We start from the raw sequence: 17,052 nt of genomic DNA, 5'->3' as shown, positions 1-17,052 counted from the left end.
TAACATAACTTAAACATCAAAACCTCATAAATGAGACCTGAGACGTGTTTGGATATCTCTCCCCACCTACTTAAACACACATTCCTAGCTAGTTCTGCTAGACCTGTGAGGTCCAAACGGTATCCAATAGCCATATGAAATGAATACTTGAAATGTGGCTAGTGCAGTTGAGGAACTGAATTTTTAATTTCATTTAGTTTTAATTAATTTAAATTTAAAAACTAGTGCTCAAGTTGGTTATAAGAAAATGTTAAGTATGTTTGAAAAAACTTGGGTACATACTTTTTCAACTGTAAAATTTATAAAATATATATATACAGAATAAATATTTCTAATTGAAATTTACATTTGAATTGAGATGTGCTCTAAGTGTAAAATATATACAGTAAGTTCCCTACATACGAACCTTCAAGTTACAAACTTTCGAAGATGCAAATGTGCGTTTGAATGTCCAGTCACATAAGTTAGTTCGTGTGTCTGGCGTACATTATCATGTGTGTGCATCCTCTACAAGTGGTTGTGCTTTTGGGTACTTCACTGTGCAGTACTGTAGAGAGTACAATAGTACAGTATCTTTATTTCAAGCCCAGGATGCCTGCAGTTTGTTCATGATTTTCATAGATTTGAGAAGGTGGATGAGGAGTCCAAAGAGGTCTTCAGTGACCATCAGCAAGAAGCTGGAGCTAGATCTGCAAGAGGACCACTTCACTGAACTCCTTACCATGCAACACGAGGAGCTTACTAATGAAGACCTGATGAAATTGGAAGCCCAGAGACAGGATAAAGAGAGACAAGAGGAAGAAGAAGTAACTGAAGAACCGAAGAGATTCACGATGCAGGAAATGGTAAGGGGATTTTCTTTATTTGAGGAGGCACTGTTAGTTTTTGAGGCACAGGACCTGAACATAGAATGCTACATGAAGGTTGCAGCAGCAGTTTGGAATGCAATCCAGTGCTACAGTGTCATCTATGACAAGAAGAAAGAACTGCTACTCAGACATCACTGGATCGTTTTTTCAAGAGGGTAGATAGAATTGAATCCAGCAAGGAACCAGAAACTGTGCCGTCAACGTCAGGTGTGAGTGAAATTTCAGCTTGCCTTCCATCTCCTATTGCTGATGATCCTTCATCTCTACCATCTCCCACCTCCTCTCCCTCCTCCAGTCAGTAACTCTTCTTGCCTGTTCACTCGATTCTAGCCCGTGTATGCCAGATGTTGTACTGAATTACTGTAATTTTCAAGGTACTGTACTGTAAGATTAAAAATGTTTTCTTTATTTTTTGTGTTTGTTTTTTATGTATTATTTGAGTGAAAAGTATTATAAACATATTAGAATAGAGTACTATATAGCCGATTGTGTTAGTTAGATACCTAGCCTAAGTTTGTTGGATTTACAAACAAATTAGACTTACGAGTGTACTCTCAGAAAGGAACTAGTTCGTATGTAGGGGACTTACTGTATTGGATTTTAAAGATTTAGTATAAAAAGAATGTAGAATGTGTCATTAGTACTTTTATATTTATTTTATGTTCAAATATTGTTTTAGATGTATTGGGTTAAGTAAAACATATTATTAACATTTATTTCACCTGATTGTTTTTACCAGTTTTGAATATGGCTACTTGGAAATTAAAAATTACAGATGTGGCTCACATTATATTTCTATTGGTTAGCTTTGGGTAAGAAGATCAGTTCCTCATTAGCCATGAGTGCACAAGTAATGCATGATTTGAAGTACTAAAATGCCGAAGTGTTAAAAATAAAATAAATTTTGCAGAAGGTGACCTCTTACTCTGAAAAGAAATAAAATACTTTGAAGTAAAATTATAATGTTGTTGCCCCTCTGTTGACAGTAAGAAGGAATGAAAGAAATGAAAGGAAAGGTGAAAAGTAAATCGTCCTTAGATTGAAGAGGTATTGAAAAGAATAAATGTATTAATCAGACATCTAAAGGTGTTTCCAGCAATGCATCTTAGAATGGAAAAACTTCTGTTTGGAAGTTATAAATTCTGGGATGTTTGCTAAAAATTGGTTTCACTAAATTACAGTGATACCTCAGGGGTGGATCTCCATTCGGGCAGTGTTGTTTCATATTTTTAAGTAAAATGTTTTCCAATATATCACTTAGACTTTTCTCCTTCTTTTTGGTTGTAAGAAACACACAACATAGCTTAAGAGACAAACTTGGATTTTTTTGGAAGTGATTTGGATAGTTCCTATAATCAAAGAAAACACTTGAAATGCAAATCAGAGGAAGATTAGAAACCAGAGAGGCTCTGGAATTCACAGCAGCCAGATCTAAGGGACTCTTTTTTCTGAGTAGCGAACGGTGAGGAAATGTAAGCTGCTACCATTTCGACCAAGCTGTTATTCTGCTCAAGAATCAAATTCCAGAGCCAGAATATTTGATTGACCAAGCTTGGCTCATATAACTAACTCTGGAGTAGCTACCTGGACCATCATGAACTGAGAAGCAGGAAGGGAGGTTTGCTAAAGCATAATCAAGGTGCTCCTTCCTGAAGAAGAGAGAAGGGGTGTTAGCTACCTAAACCTAAAAACACCACTTCAAACCACACATGTCCACTCAACAACAGAGAATAATTAACTCTGAATTGCAGCATTTCCTTATTCTTGGCAAACATAGAGTCTAAGCACTGATTTATTTAGTAGAAATTGGAGTAGCAAATAGTTTATACACCACAGTGGTATATGTCTTACTAAAACAAATTGAATAATGTGTCAAAGTTAGCAATCCAAGCAAGAAGAAAGAAAACAAAATTTTTAAGGGAAAAATTCAGAGAAGCTAGGACCAATAAGGATATCTTGGTAGCATTATATTACAGCCCAAGGGAACAAACTGATGAACTGTTAGTCAATGTCTATTTCACCTCTCTACTTCCTTTCATTTCTTTAATTTAAGACAGATATTAATGTTTCTGATGCAGAAAGTGTTTCTTAAAATAGTTAAAGTACTCCTCTAACTTCAAATTTACTTTGCATCATTTGTTTCTTGACTGACTAGAAGTTTTATTGCACTTTATACAAGACATTGGAGCTACTTTTCAGAAAAAAAAAAAATGACTTGGTATACATTGAGGGAGTACAAACAGGGAAAAGCAGTAAAACTGTTATTCAGAAGGAGATATTCGAACACTGAGAAAGTAGGTGATGCCTTTGATTATGAATGATTCTCCTGAACATTTCTGATATTCACAGGCTACTGAAAGTTATATATACACTATTATCTGTGATATCAGGAGGACAGAGTGTTCCTTTTCAGCATTCGGAAAAAAATTCCAATTCATCTCGATGAAGCACTGAAAGGATGACATGTATGTGGCATGTGACATGATTATATGTAATATATCTATAAATATATGAAATGTGTGTATGTAGATTATATATACTTATATACAAATTATACATACTCTCTATATTAATACAATATGTGTGTGTCCTGTACTCTTGAAGGTCTGTTACTCCTTGCCCTCCACAACTTTCCTGTATTTCCTCAATCTCCACTTCTTTTTTTTTTAGGCTGTTTATCATTTCTTTATTTACCTTTTTCTTTCTTTCTTTCTTTCTTTCTGCGATCTCCACGTCTTACTCTTCCGCCATCTTCCAACCCATCCCACTCTTGCATTTCTTTCTCTTTGGAAGACTCGGTCTTCTTCTTGACTCATAAATGTGAATCTTTCTCAGATTTTCCATAATTTAGTTATTTGACCTCTCTTTCTTCTATACTATTCATAGATACCATTTAATTTATAGCTTCAACTACTCTTCTATGAGAATGACTTAGATTTCACGTATAAATTTATTCATTCACTCAACCAATATTTACTAAAAATTATACTCTGACTTCTGAGCTAGCATGGGGATTAAAGTTTAATATAACAATCCTGTCATCATGTATATTTCTAGCTGTGACCTGTATCCCAAGCTCTAGTCAATTAGAATTTTACTTTAGTTTTCCTGCCATCTCTTCTATGTCAACATCTTTGTCTTAAAGTCTGTTTTATCTAGTGTTTTTATAGGTCCTCCAGCTCTCTTTTGGTTACAGTTTGCATGGGATATCTTTTTCCATCTTTTTACTCTCAATCTATATCTGTGCTTGAATCTAACGTTAGTTTTTGTAGACAGCATATAATTAGATATTCTGTTTTTATTCATTCACCAATCTCTGCCTTTTAATTGGAGAATTTAAGTGTTACTATTTAATGTAGTTACTGTATTTGTCATTTTGCTGCTTGTTTTCTATATGTCTTATGTCTGTCTTTTCTCCTTAATTTCTCCATTACTCACTTCTTTTAAAAAGTTAATATATAAATGGTAAATAAATACATTCTAGTGTACTATTTTAATTCCCTTGCAGCTTCGTTCACTATGTAATTTAAAGTTATTTTCTTAGTGATTTCCTTGGGGATTACAAATAACACCTTAATTTATAACTAGTTCAGATTAATACAAACTTAACTTCAATAGTATACAAAAATTCTGTTTCTATATATCTCCATCCCCCTTTATGTTGCATAAATTACATCTTTAGGCATATGTGCCTATCAACATAGATTTATAGTTATTGCATCATGTTCTTGTCTTTTAAATAAAATGGGAAAAAAGAGGAGTTACAAACAAAAAAATTACATTAATACTGTCTAATATTTACCTAGCAATAGTTACCTTTACTGCTATTCTTTATTATTTTGTGTTGATTCAAATTACTGTCTAGTGTCCTTTCATTTCTGCTTGAAGGACTTCTTTTAGCATGTCTTATAAAGCAGGTCTATTAACAATGAATTCTTTCAGTTCTTCTTTATCAGGGAGTATCTTAATTTCTCCTTCATTTTTTGAAGGGTAGTTTTTTTGGTTATAAAGTTTTGGGTAACAATTTTTTGTTTTTTTTCTTTCAGCACTTTGAATATGCTACTTCCTTCTGGTCTCCGTGGTTTTTTTTGAGAAATCAGCTGTTAATCTTAGTGAGGATCCTTTGTACATGATGAGTCTCTTCTGTCTGGCTACTTTAAAGATTCTTTGCCTTTTGATAATTTGATTACAATGTGTGCAGGTGTGGATCTTTTTGAGTTTTTCCAACTTAGGGTTCATTGAGCTTCTTGGATATGTTGATTCATATCTTTCATCAAAGTTGGGAAGTATTTGCCATTATTTCTTCAAATATGCTTTGGCTCCCTTTTTCTCTCTCTCTTCATTTGGGTGTCCAATTACATACATTTGCTTGGTGGTATCAGACAGGGCTTTTAGGCTCTGTTCTTTTTTTTTTTTTTTCATTTTTTCTTTTCAGAGTAGATAATCTTAATTGATCTACCTTCAAGTCCACTGATTCTTTCTCTGCCTGATTAAGTTTGCTGCTGATTTTCCCTAGTGAATTTTCATTTCAGTTGTTATATTTTTCAACTTCAGAATTTCTATTTAGGTCTTTTTTAGAAATTCTTTCTCCTTATGAATATTTCCTATTTGGTGAGAAATTGTTCTCATGCTTTCCTTTAGTACTTTAGAAATTGTTTGTTTTAGCTGTTTGAACACATTTAAAATGGCCAATTTAAAGTCTTTGTCTAATAAGTCCAACATCTGGGCTTTTTCAGGGATAGTTTTTATTGATTGCTTTTTTCCCCCTGTGTTTGGACTATACTGTCTTGTTTCTTTGTATGTCTCATCATATTTTTGTTGTTGTTGAAAACAGGATATTTTGAATATCATATATTCAAATATTATAATCCATCCCTTAGTGTTTTTTGTTGTTTCTTGAACTTGTTTGCTTGTTTAGTTACTTTTCTGAACTAGCTTTTTAAAGTCTGTAGTTTTTGTTGTGTGTGTCCATTGAAGTCTCTGTTTCATTAGTGGTCAGCTAATAACTGGATACAGATTTCCTTAAGTACCTGGAAATAAAGTATGTTGTATAAAACAAAATATTCTGTATAAAGTGGTGTGTACCACTCTCTGTACCTTTTATGAATACATAATAACAGTAAACATGACTTGTTAAAATTTCAGTAAGACTCCTGTTTCCTTGAATGTGACATATGCACAGTCTGCACTACATGGGAAATAAGGCTTACATTTAGTTTATGCATTCCCAAATTATTCATTTCTTCATATATTTTTTCACAAAAGTCCACTTGATGATAGATATTGTGAATTTAAGCAAGACACAGTTGCTGCTCTTAGGTAGGTCACAGTCTAGCTCTGTGACCTTGGGAAAGTTTCTTAATTTCTCTGAGGATGAAATTCTTCTATGATACAATAGGAACACTATCCTTGATATCACTGGATTATCATGAGAATTAAATGGGAATATGTATGTAAAACTAGTACAGTACCTGGTACAAAATTAATGCTTAATAAATACTTTCTTCCTCCCCTTGTCAATTCTCAAAGCAACAGAGACACGTTAGGTAACAATTATCACCATCTGTCATGTGCTATCTCTATGCCAACTGAGTGCAAAAGTCTTATTCAATATTTCATTAGTTTGTAAAACATGGCTATGAATTAGGTATTAATTAATTAATATAAGTAGTCATTAATAATAAGCTTGAAAGTGGCTCAAAGAGATGAAGCAATTTCCTGAGGACACACAATTGCTAAATTAAGACTAAGAATTTGAATTCAGTTCTCCTTTAGTTCAATACCTATATACTTAACCTCTTCTCTGTACTTCTGCTGATACCACTTCTTCTCTCACAAGATGACACAGGCATAACATCCTTAAGAAAATAGTTCCAGACCAGTAGAACCTAAGAAAGGACCATTCCTTGTCTTTCCTTGGCTGTAGAAATCCAGACTGTGAAAAGGGTGAGTGTGTCATACTGGTATTTCTCCTAGAAGGTTATTTTACTTTGGACAATGCAAAATTACATAAGCCTAAAACTGTGTAATAAACTCCTGGGAAACTGGGCCAGATTGGTTGCATTTCTAATTAATTAGTTAATTGTTTATTTGTTTTTCTGACAGAGTTTTAACTTTTTATTTTAAAGAACAATTATGCTTTTGGCAGAGAAAGAAAGCAAACTTCAGCCGAAAAGATTGAGCTACTAACAGTTCAAACACTGGCTCCCCTCAGTCCCTATTGGAAAAGTTAGCCCATTTGTAGTTCTTAGTCAAGATCGACAAGTTCAAGATCATGTTTTAAAACTAAGGTTCACATTGAGAGATTGTGATTAACATAAATGAGAACCTACTGTATAGCACAGGGAACTCTACTCAGTGCTCTCTGGTGACCTAAATGGGAAGGAAATCTAAAAAAGAGTGGATATATTTATAACTGATTCACTTTGCTGTACAGCAGAAACTAACACAACATTGTAAAACACCTATACTCCAATAAAAGTTTTTTTAAAAAGAAAAAAAACGAAGGTTCAAAGGAATTTGAGTTGTTTTTACTCTGATTTCTTTCCTGAAGATGTTTGTTGACAGGATATGGAGCATTCCGCCATAGCTAAAGGTTTCAGATGACTGCAATGCTTGAAGTCACTCAGAGCAGACTGTAAAGTGCAGGAGAGCTAAATGTGTGACATGAACACTCCTGGTAGACCCAAGGGTCCTTACGTGCCTGTGAGTTCTTCTCTCTCCTTCTCTTAAAATGTTTCGCTTTTTAATGGCCTTAAAGGTATTTACTAAAATAACATCAATAAGACTTGGATCAGGCTTGTATTTAAGGGGTAGAAATATAATTGCTGAATTTTTGAGTTTCTAAAAGCATTGATAAATGAAACAAAGTCTAAAATTAGAGTGTTTTTGTACTGTTTAAAGCAATTAAATTGATCATTTATTGACCTGATCCTAAAATCATGAACTTTAGAATATAATTTGCCCGCCCCTCTGTGGCAATAGACTAGATGGTGAGGTTCCTGAGGGCAAGAACTGTAAACAAATAACCCTAACCAACCAAGCCAAAAAAACAGATAAAAAGGTGAACTGACAAATATTTGCTGAGTACCTATGCTTAGTACCAGGGGTACAAAGATAAGCAAGGCTTGTTTATCGTAGGAGGTGGTATAGTTAAATGGATCACAAGCACAGCTCCTGCTATAGGCTGCTGATCTGGTCCAGGTGTTGGCTCCGTCATTTACTAGCTGCATGACTATTACCAGCCAGGTTCCCTGAGAAGCTGACTCTGAGATGGAAAAGAACACAGGAAGTTTAATAAGGGGTACTTTTGGCATCTATACCCAAGGAAAGGATTAGATAGAAGGAGAAGCTGAGCCGCAATGCAATCTAAACGGAGGCCTTAGCTAACCCTGTGAGACAATAAGAAGTGGTATCTGAGTGGAGGCAATTCCCCATGGTGATCGGTTATTGAATGTGGCTGCCTTGAAAAAAGGTATAGTCTTGGGGTGCCACAGGAGGAGTGCCACAGACAACACTTCAAGGAGATGAGAAAGTCAGTAATATCTTGAAGGGGATGTGGGAGGTACATTATAGCTTCCACCACAGTCACCTTAGATAATTTAACTTTGTTGACCCTTGTTTTCTTCATGTGTAAAATAAATATTTAAAAATATCTTTATAAGGTCAAAATTAGGATTAAATATAACCATACAGGTAACATCCATGTTGTGCCTGGCACACGAGAAGTCACGAAGATTCTCCATTGTCATCTTGTTCATAACTTCTCCAATAAGTAAAACAACTACTCTATAGGGCATTAGGTTTTCAAAAATGGGTAACCTCATTCCTGCCCTAACCACTATTCCTGGTTGGGGGAGGGCTGGCACATCAAAAGACAGTGCAATGCGATGTGATAAGTGTTCCATTGTTGCTTGGATGCCTTAGGCTGGTCTTCCGGACAAGCTGTTGCTTGAGTTGAGGACTGAAGGGTCTAGTCCAAGGAGCTGGCGGGCAGTGGGTAAGGCAGGGCATTGTGAAAGTTTATGCTGGGGTCTAGGATGGCCAGAACACTGGGTGTAAGACAGAGTGTGGGGAGAGATGAGGCTGATAGGAGCCAGGTGATGAAGGTCTCAAATATCCTAGTATAGGATTTGGATTTATGCTGAAGGTACTGGGGAGTCAAGGAAGGATTTTTAAGTGTTGATGAGCTTGTACTTTTACAAAGTCCAGTCTACCACAAAAATAAAGACTAGATTGGAGACAGATGAAGTGAACACAGAGAGACCCACTGAGAGGTGTAAACTGAGAGCACCACAATGGGGTTTAGATGAGGGGTCATAGATACCCTCAAGTACTGGTTTGAGAGACTCAGCAGATGGTTGTGCCATTTTCTATGAAATAGGGATATCAGAAGGTGGATCACACCTGGGTGGGAGGAAGGGGATCAGTTTGGTTTTGGACATCAACGCTGAGATGCTTAGTGCACATTGATGATTTCAGGGCTGGAGTGCAGAGGGTAACCTATACAAGAGTCAGAGTTTGGAGTCAGCAAACTGCAGCTGTAGAGAGAAGAGGGTGGAGTGGAAGAGGACTGGCTAATAGCCAGTTAGTGGAAATTGCAACTGAGGAAGGAACAGGATACATGGAAAATCCAGGAGGTTTTTTTTTAGCTTCTATGACATATTTTGACAGAATGGAAAAGTTCCTATTTCCAAGAAGCAGCTTTCCATCTTTTAATTATTTGAGCAAAGCCACTTCTCTTCAAAAATCAACCTCTCCCTCAAACGGAAGATATGGAGAAAAGAGGAAGAATTTTATGTTTTTCAAAATAAGGTGACAAAAAGTTTTCAAACATACCACTTTTAGGAAACTAGCCGTAAAAGGAATTAAGGCACAAGAAGAGTTTTGATAAAGGAATAAAGAGAATGTGAAAAAATGAAAAGGGTGATATTGGGAGTAGAATTATTAAAAATGTTTAGAGACAGGCACCTTTCATCCTTGTGTAGCTGGCAACCTAAGTGAAAAATATGTAAACTAATAGAAATGGATACATTGCAGAGTTTATTACAACTAAAAAATAGTTGATCATGACTTCTGGCATTTCAGATATAAAAATGGGTAAGGCAAGGGTAAATTTTATGTTCTTACTTTATGAAGGCAAAGGTAAAAACTCACCAAAAATTCTACAGTAAATGAAATACATTCCTCTGTAGGCTATTTGAGATCTAGCTGGGATGAGTTCACTCATTCGGGTAGTACATTTTCTTAGATGAGATAGTCTCTCAAGATAAATCTCCTTGGGATGTATCTCCTTTAGGTCTGACAAACCCGTAAAACAACAGCCAGAGATCTTCAATTTGTAGCCTCTCAGACATCTCCTGATAGTTTTTTCCTCCGCAGAATGCGAGGCTATCAAGTGCTACCACGCATCGTTCCCACTAGGCGGCACTCCAAGCTCATCGTCAAGCCGAGTATTAGCCGCCGGCTAAAATCTGCCATAGGCATCTCGGTTCGTGGAAAATCGCTGATAGTTTGCATTTTATTAATTGAAACTTAAGAATTGATAAATGCTTCTTTATAAACTAGGCAGCAAGGCATGACATATGGTTTAACTGAGCCTGAAAGTAAGTCGTCTTTGGAATCCCTCCTGCTTCATCTCACGCTCCAGGGCATCTTGCGCACCAGTAAGGTGAGGCTGCCAGTGACAGCATCAAGTTTGCAGTGATGCCTGGGGTGGCCCTCTCTTCCCCGAGTACAGGTGGCTTGGGACTGTGCTAACTGGGAGATGCCTTGGTTGACTGCTTCTCAAGGAATTGATAAGACCCAGCAACATTGCTCAGCCATGCACGCAAGAGAGGTAACTTCTCTAACAAGCAGCTCAGAGGAGCAGGGTTTTCACTGCTCACTCACACAGAGGAACCAGGACTGCATGATTGCCGCAGCGCCTGAGGGGCTCAACATTCCAGTAAATTCGGAGAAACAGCTCTCCTTGTCTGTGAGCTTCTAGGCATTGGAATGGGCACCGATTTTCAAAGACTTCAGGGAGGAGGATAGGATGCGTGCAGCTAGGCTCAGGCTGGAAGTTGTTGACTCCTGTTTGTTGGTATTAAAATGGGACACATGACCCTTCTTCACCAACCTCTTCTGTCAACATAAGCCTAAAAGGTAGAACTGGAACCTGGAATCAGGGACAAATTTTAGAACTCTCCCTCCAGTAACTGTGGGAAAGTTAATACATAGATAATGGCTATGATCTATCATCCATGTCGTCTTTATGGATATAACCAAACACAGGAGAGGTTTTTATGAAATAAAGCAGCACTGGACTGGAAGCCAAAAAGACTTGTTTCCCATGATGCTCTACCACTCAGTCACTGCATTCAGGTAATCTTTCTGGTTTGACTTTTTTTACCTGTAAGATGAGGGATTTGAAGCAGAAGATTTGACAGGCTCTTTCAGGCATAAACATTCTAAGATTGGAATCTAGAGAAGTAGAGTCTGTCTGCAAACTTCCATGCCACAACCCCTGCAGGAGAGCTGTCCAAATCACAGTCGCTTCTGGGGGAAAGGCAGCTTTGTTACGTATGGGATTTGTGCCCGAGGATCAGTTTAAATCAGCTAATTTCTAAAGTACTTCTAGTTATAATAGACCCTCTGAGTCTATATTACTTGTGAGTTGTTGATAAAGTATTAATTGACTGAGCTCCAAATACCTTATTTTAAAATTATTTTTAACTTCCAAGATTAGTCACAATCCTTTCACATGCAACAAATATCCATAGAGCCTCTGGCATGCATATGATTAGTGTCTACATGGGGAATGGACTTAAATGTACAGCCCAAAGCAGTAAGTACTCTACCAGAGGAATGTACAAGGTGCTAGGGGTTCAGCTTCCTGGGCATCCCAGTGGCAATATGCCATGCAGAGCTGGAAGATAGCATGTCTGGAGTTGAGGACTCACAGAGGACTGACCATGTCTGGAGTTGAGGGCCTGGAGAAGTAGCTGGGTCAGGAAGGGCCTTGTTCCTTGCAGCACATGTCAAGAACAGGCTCTACCATGCAGACGGCCAATACTGTTTGCTGATTAAATGCCTGAACTCATACAGTTTACAAAGTGTTGTGTAACTGAGAGCAATGTCTAAAAAGTTTCTACAATATTTCTCTAGACAGAATCTAAGGCCAGCATAGACTGTGTCTTTGTTGCTGTCATTTTCCCAGAAATTCCATGGACATGGGGAGGAATCTCAAATTGGTTAAATTTAAGGAAATTCTTATTTCTGCATCTCAAAATACAAATTTCTTAGACTACATCTCTTCTCATCCCAGCAGAAGCTTGTGAAAAAAGAATGGAATAACGTTATTCAAATAATATTTATTTTCAAACATTTTTAAGTTGAAAACTTAAATGTATGTAATAAATGAGCCCTATGTAATAAAATGAGAAACCTACCAAGGCCCAAGGCATACAGTCTGTTTAGTCATGATGACCATTCTGTACCCTGAAAATAAATTTAGGAAGTGACTTCCATATCAGATTTTATGCCTTGACAGTGCACTAAATCAATATTATTCCTCTGACATATTTGAAAGGTGAGACTAAACCAAAAGAAAAATGCTTCCAAGAATAAGTCTGAGGGAATTTGATGTCTGACAACAAATAGATCAACTTCCTTCATTTCCCTATTTCTTTGTGTCCTTAAATAATACGCTGTATTTGCCTTATGCATTTACACTGGACAATTCATTTTAACTTTCAGTGTTTATAGGGCAATTTGTAAGCAACCCTCATGAAACAAAACTTATTGGAAAGACAGCAGAAGCAGGAAGTTGAGATATCCTAAGTTTTGGCTTTATGCTTCTATTGAAGGAAAATGTGGAGATAATGTGTGTGAAGGTAAGGGGGTAGGAAAGTAGAACACTCAAGGAGCTGAAAAAGGCTAATATGACTAGGAAATGAGAAGCAGAGTGATAGATGACCTTGAGAGGTGAGCTCCAACTGATTGTCAACTTGGGTGCGTTAAACGTGTATTTCCATGAAAATATCTATTCACACAGAGATCCCACTATCACCAAGTAAAACTATGAAAGGTAGGAATATGGAAAGTCCAGGACTGCAGGTAGCTTTCTCTTCTCCACTTAAGTCTCCAGACTGTGACTGAATTATGACCTTTTTATAACACAGCTTGGTGGGCACTGGGTGAGGCAGAAATGCCTGCCTGACAGCTTTACCTGTGCACAGAAGAGCACGGTTAGCACCTTTGCAACACCCATGCTGCCCCGGGGCTATGGTGATATTTCCAGGCCATGGGAGGTGCCAGGTCCACAGCTGCACACTTGACACACCCTTTCACATGTCTTCCTTTCAACAAACCAAATTGGTGAACACTATCATTATCTCCATTTTAAATGAGCACTGAGGCTCAGAGAGGCAAAGTAACTTGCTCCACTTGGTAAGAAGCAGAGCCCAAACTCAAACTTAAGTCTGCTCAATTTTAAAGTATATTCTTAACTAGTATTGGATTAAGAGGTAAGTGAACTTGGAAGGTTCTGAGGCTTCAAGAACTGGAGAAAATCAGGAAACATTTTGTAGATATGAAATGTTCAGAAAAGTAAACCCAACAGGTTTTTACAAAATACTTTGAGGAAGACATTGTAAATATATCCATGTTAGCTATATCAACCTTTATTGAGGAATTAATGTATTACCTAGCTAAAAAGTGAAAGCCATTTCTAAATGTATTTATGTCTTTCAGCACATACAATAAAAGTCTTATTTTGAACATAAAGTTGTTCATATACTATAAAAACAGTTTCTCCAAGACCCTACTAAATAAATCATTGGGTTTCTGAAGGATTGAAGTCTGACACAGTGAATTATCAGCCTCCTAGAAGGAGAGCCCCTCTGCTTTTGTCTGTCCCAGCTTTATCAACTGTATTCATATTTGTCTGGTCTTCTTTCCTTCATTTCTGGGGCATGAGCCCAAATGTTGTTGTAACTTGTTCTTTTATCATGCATACTTTAATTATTTCAACTATAAGCCATCTCTCACTTCTTCCTCTGTCTTCCAATTCCTGTTCATTTATCACAGGGAAATCATTAATCCATTTTAAGCAAAAACACAGCCCTTATTTTGATTAATGAGCATAAAATTAGAGCCGGTGGTTGATAGCCTTTTGTGAAACATGAATGCACGAAGACACTAAAAATAGAATTAATTGTCAGATAATCATGGCACTGAAAGGGGTTCCCTTGTATGGCAGTAGGTGGGCCTTTAGGGCTGACATGGCTCCACTCTAGCTAATGTACAAGAAGGCAGGGAGGGAGCCAGTGGTTACTTTGCTTCTGTGACCTTGTGCCCCACGTGTGCTGCATGAGTCACCAAACTAGAGGTTGGCCTCCATGAGAACCCAGGGAGAATTTGGGGAGCTATTTTTTGTATCCTTATGGCAAATCTTTTGCACTGCTGGTTGGCTTTGTTGGCCCATTTAGTTGAGGTGGTCAGAGTTGTCATTTTTGAGCAGACTACAAATCTGTGTCATCTCTTTGTGTTTGGCCTGGCTCTCTTTGAAATCTCCCATTAGATTCTTTACAAAAGTCTCCACTTAGTTTCATCTGTACCATTATTCTAGATTCCACGTATATGGAATAGAGACGTAGACATAGAGAACGGACATGTGGACACAGTGTTGGGAAGAGGAAGGTGGGATGAATTGGGAGATTAGTTTTGACATAAACACACTACCATGTGTAAAATAGATAGCTAGTGGGAACCTGCTGTGAAGCATAGGGAGCTCAGCTCGGTGCTCTGTGATGACCTAGATGGGTGGGATGGTGGGGCGGGCAGTGGGAGGGAGGTCCAAGAGCGAGGGGATATAGGTATACATACAGCTGCTTCACTTCATCGTACAGCAGAAACTAACACAACATTGTAAAGCAATTTTACTCCAATAAAAAAGTCTCCACATACATTTCATCTCTAATCAAACTGCTTCCCTCAAGCCCTGTATGTCCACATAAATATTTGTTGTTAAATTATTCTTGTTTAATCACCAGTTCAAAACCATTTTGCCCCATTGCAAACATTTTACAGATTTCCATTATCTTATAGATTAAAAAAGCATTTTAAGCTCAGTTTGATAAACCATCGCCTACCAAATGGGTCATGTGGAAGTATGGTTAGAACAAAAACCATTTGTAAACCAGACAGAGCCTATTCAAGCCTTCAAAGTGTGAACTATACGGTAAATGATGGAATAACATGGTTAATGAATGACATTCAGTCTGTCCACCAATATCAGTTTAATGAAGGATTTCCACTGTGTTTCAGGTTTACGGGTATACACCTGAATGGCCAACAATGATGGTACACAGGGTTGGATGTCAGAGTCTGTTCATTTATAAGTGCCTACTATGTGATAGACTGTGTTTTCACACTCCATTTAGGCCTCAACAGTGTTGTAGTTTGAATGGCATTATCTTCCTTTTACAGGAGACAGGTAGGTTGAGGAATTTGCCATGAGTCAAACACACAGTAGATGGTGGTGTTAAACACATATTAGTTACCATTAGTTTAAAAATTATTTTAGGGCTTCCCTGGTGGCGCAGTGGTTGGGAGTCCGCCTGCCGATGCAGGGGACACGGGTTCGTGCCCCGGTCCGGGGGGATCCCACATGCCGCGGAGTGGCTGGGCCCGTGAGCCATGGCCGCTGGGCCTGCGCGTCCGGAGCCTGTGCTCCGCAACGGGAGAGGCCACAACAGTGAGAGGCCCGCGTACCGCAAAAAAAAAAAAACCAAAAAAACAAAAAAACCCTACAAAGTAATGCATGCTTAATGTAGAAAAGTGAGAGGATACAGATTCATGAAAAGAAGGAAATAGAATTCCTTCCTAATTCCATCTAGTAGATAATCATGGCTATGATTTTACGTATTTATTCTTTATTTAATCGTTACATATTCTTATATTTTATGTATTTATTCTTTTTGTATACCAATGCATGAGTGTATACCTTTTATACTTATAAAAGTGAGACCATACTGTCTTGAAATCTGCTTCTTTCAAGTAGTGGTATTTCATGTACATCTTTAAATCTGCAACCTTGCTTTATTGGGTACAAAAGAATCTACCTTTTTATATATTATATTTAATAAATCTCCTTAGCAGTGGAAATTTTGAAGTGTTTGAGATAAATGTGATGCACATCCCTTAAGCAAGATCTTTAAACATCACATATATTTCATTGGTTTAAGTTTCTAGAAGTATAATTCCTAGGTTGAAGGCTATGAACATTTTTAATAGTTTTGCTGTATGAAGTCAGATCAGCTCCAGAAATATTATTCTTAAACCAATTCCCACTGCCACCAGCAATACAAAGACTTCATTTCCCCAACTCTAGTAAAAATACCATTAAAAAATATACATATATATATAACAACTATTTTTGATTAGTGAGGTCAAACTTTTCTCATTTTATTGTATATTTGAATTTCTTCTTTTTCTTAACCTTTGCTTTAAATACTAAATATTAATATTAGCCTCAAACAAGACAAAACTGTGATATTGTGCCATTATTGTATCTCCTCTGAAGGAAGAAGAAAAACATGGTCTTCTCTGATAACAAATTACTTATGGGATGAAAAACAAATTAACTGGATGAGACACCTGGGCCCATTAGGTATATTTCCATGATGCTTGTCACCATAGTACACATGGAGCCATGCATTTCTGGTCTTCATTTTAGTGCTAACATATGAGTCCCTGATAGGTTTTAGACTAATGTACAATGGGCAAAGAATATGAAAAACAATTAATCCTAATTAATCTGACTTGAGTTCTACAAGGCACACCGTTCCCCTGAATTTTGGAGGATTGTATCCAAATGCCTGCTGCAGAGCTCCACTTGGATAACCTACAGTATTTCAAACCCAGCGTGTCCAAACTGAATCTATGCCCCCCTCCCTAGAACTCCCCCTCCTTGCGTCACTCTCTTCCTCAGTTGGTAGCACACAATCCACAGACAGTGTCAATCCCCAAGACTTAAATTTCCCTTTCAAATACCTCTACTTTCTCTACTAGTTCCCTAATTTAGGTCTTTAATTATTCAATAAATATTTTTGAGCACCTACTATGTGCCTTATCTTTCTAAGCTTGGTAGTGGTGGGGACAGGCAAGGGTTAGAAGAAAGTAGACAAAGCTTCAGAGC

The sequence above is a fragment of the Neophocaena asiaeorientalis genome, unplaced genomic scaffold (assembly GCF_003031525.2).
Source record: "Neophocaena asiaeorientalis asiaeorientalis breed wild unplaced genomic scaffold, Neophocaena_asiaeorientalis_V1.1 scaffold371, whole genome shotgun sequence".
Lineage (NCBI taxonomy): Eukaryota > Metazoa > Chordata > Mammalia > Artiodactyla > Phocoenidae > Neophocaena > Neophocaena asiaeorientalis.
This window is presented reverse-complemented; position numbering follows the sequence as displayed.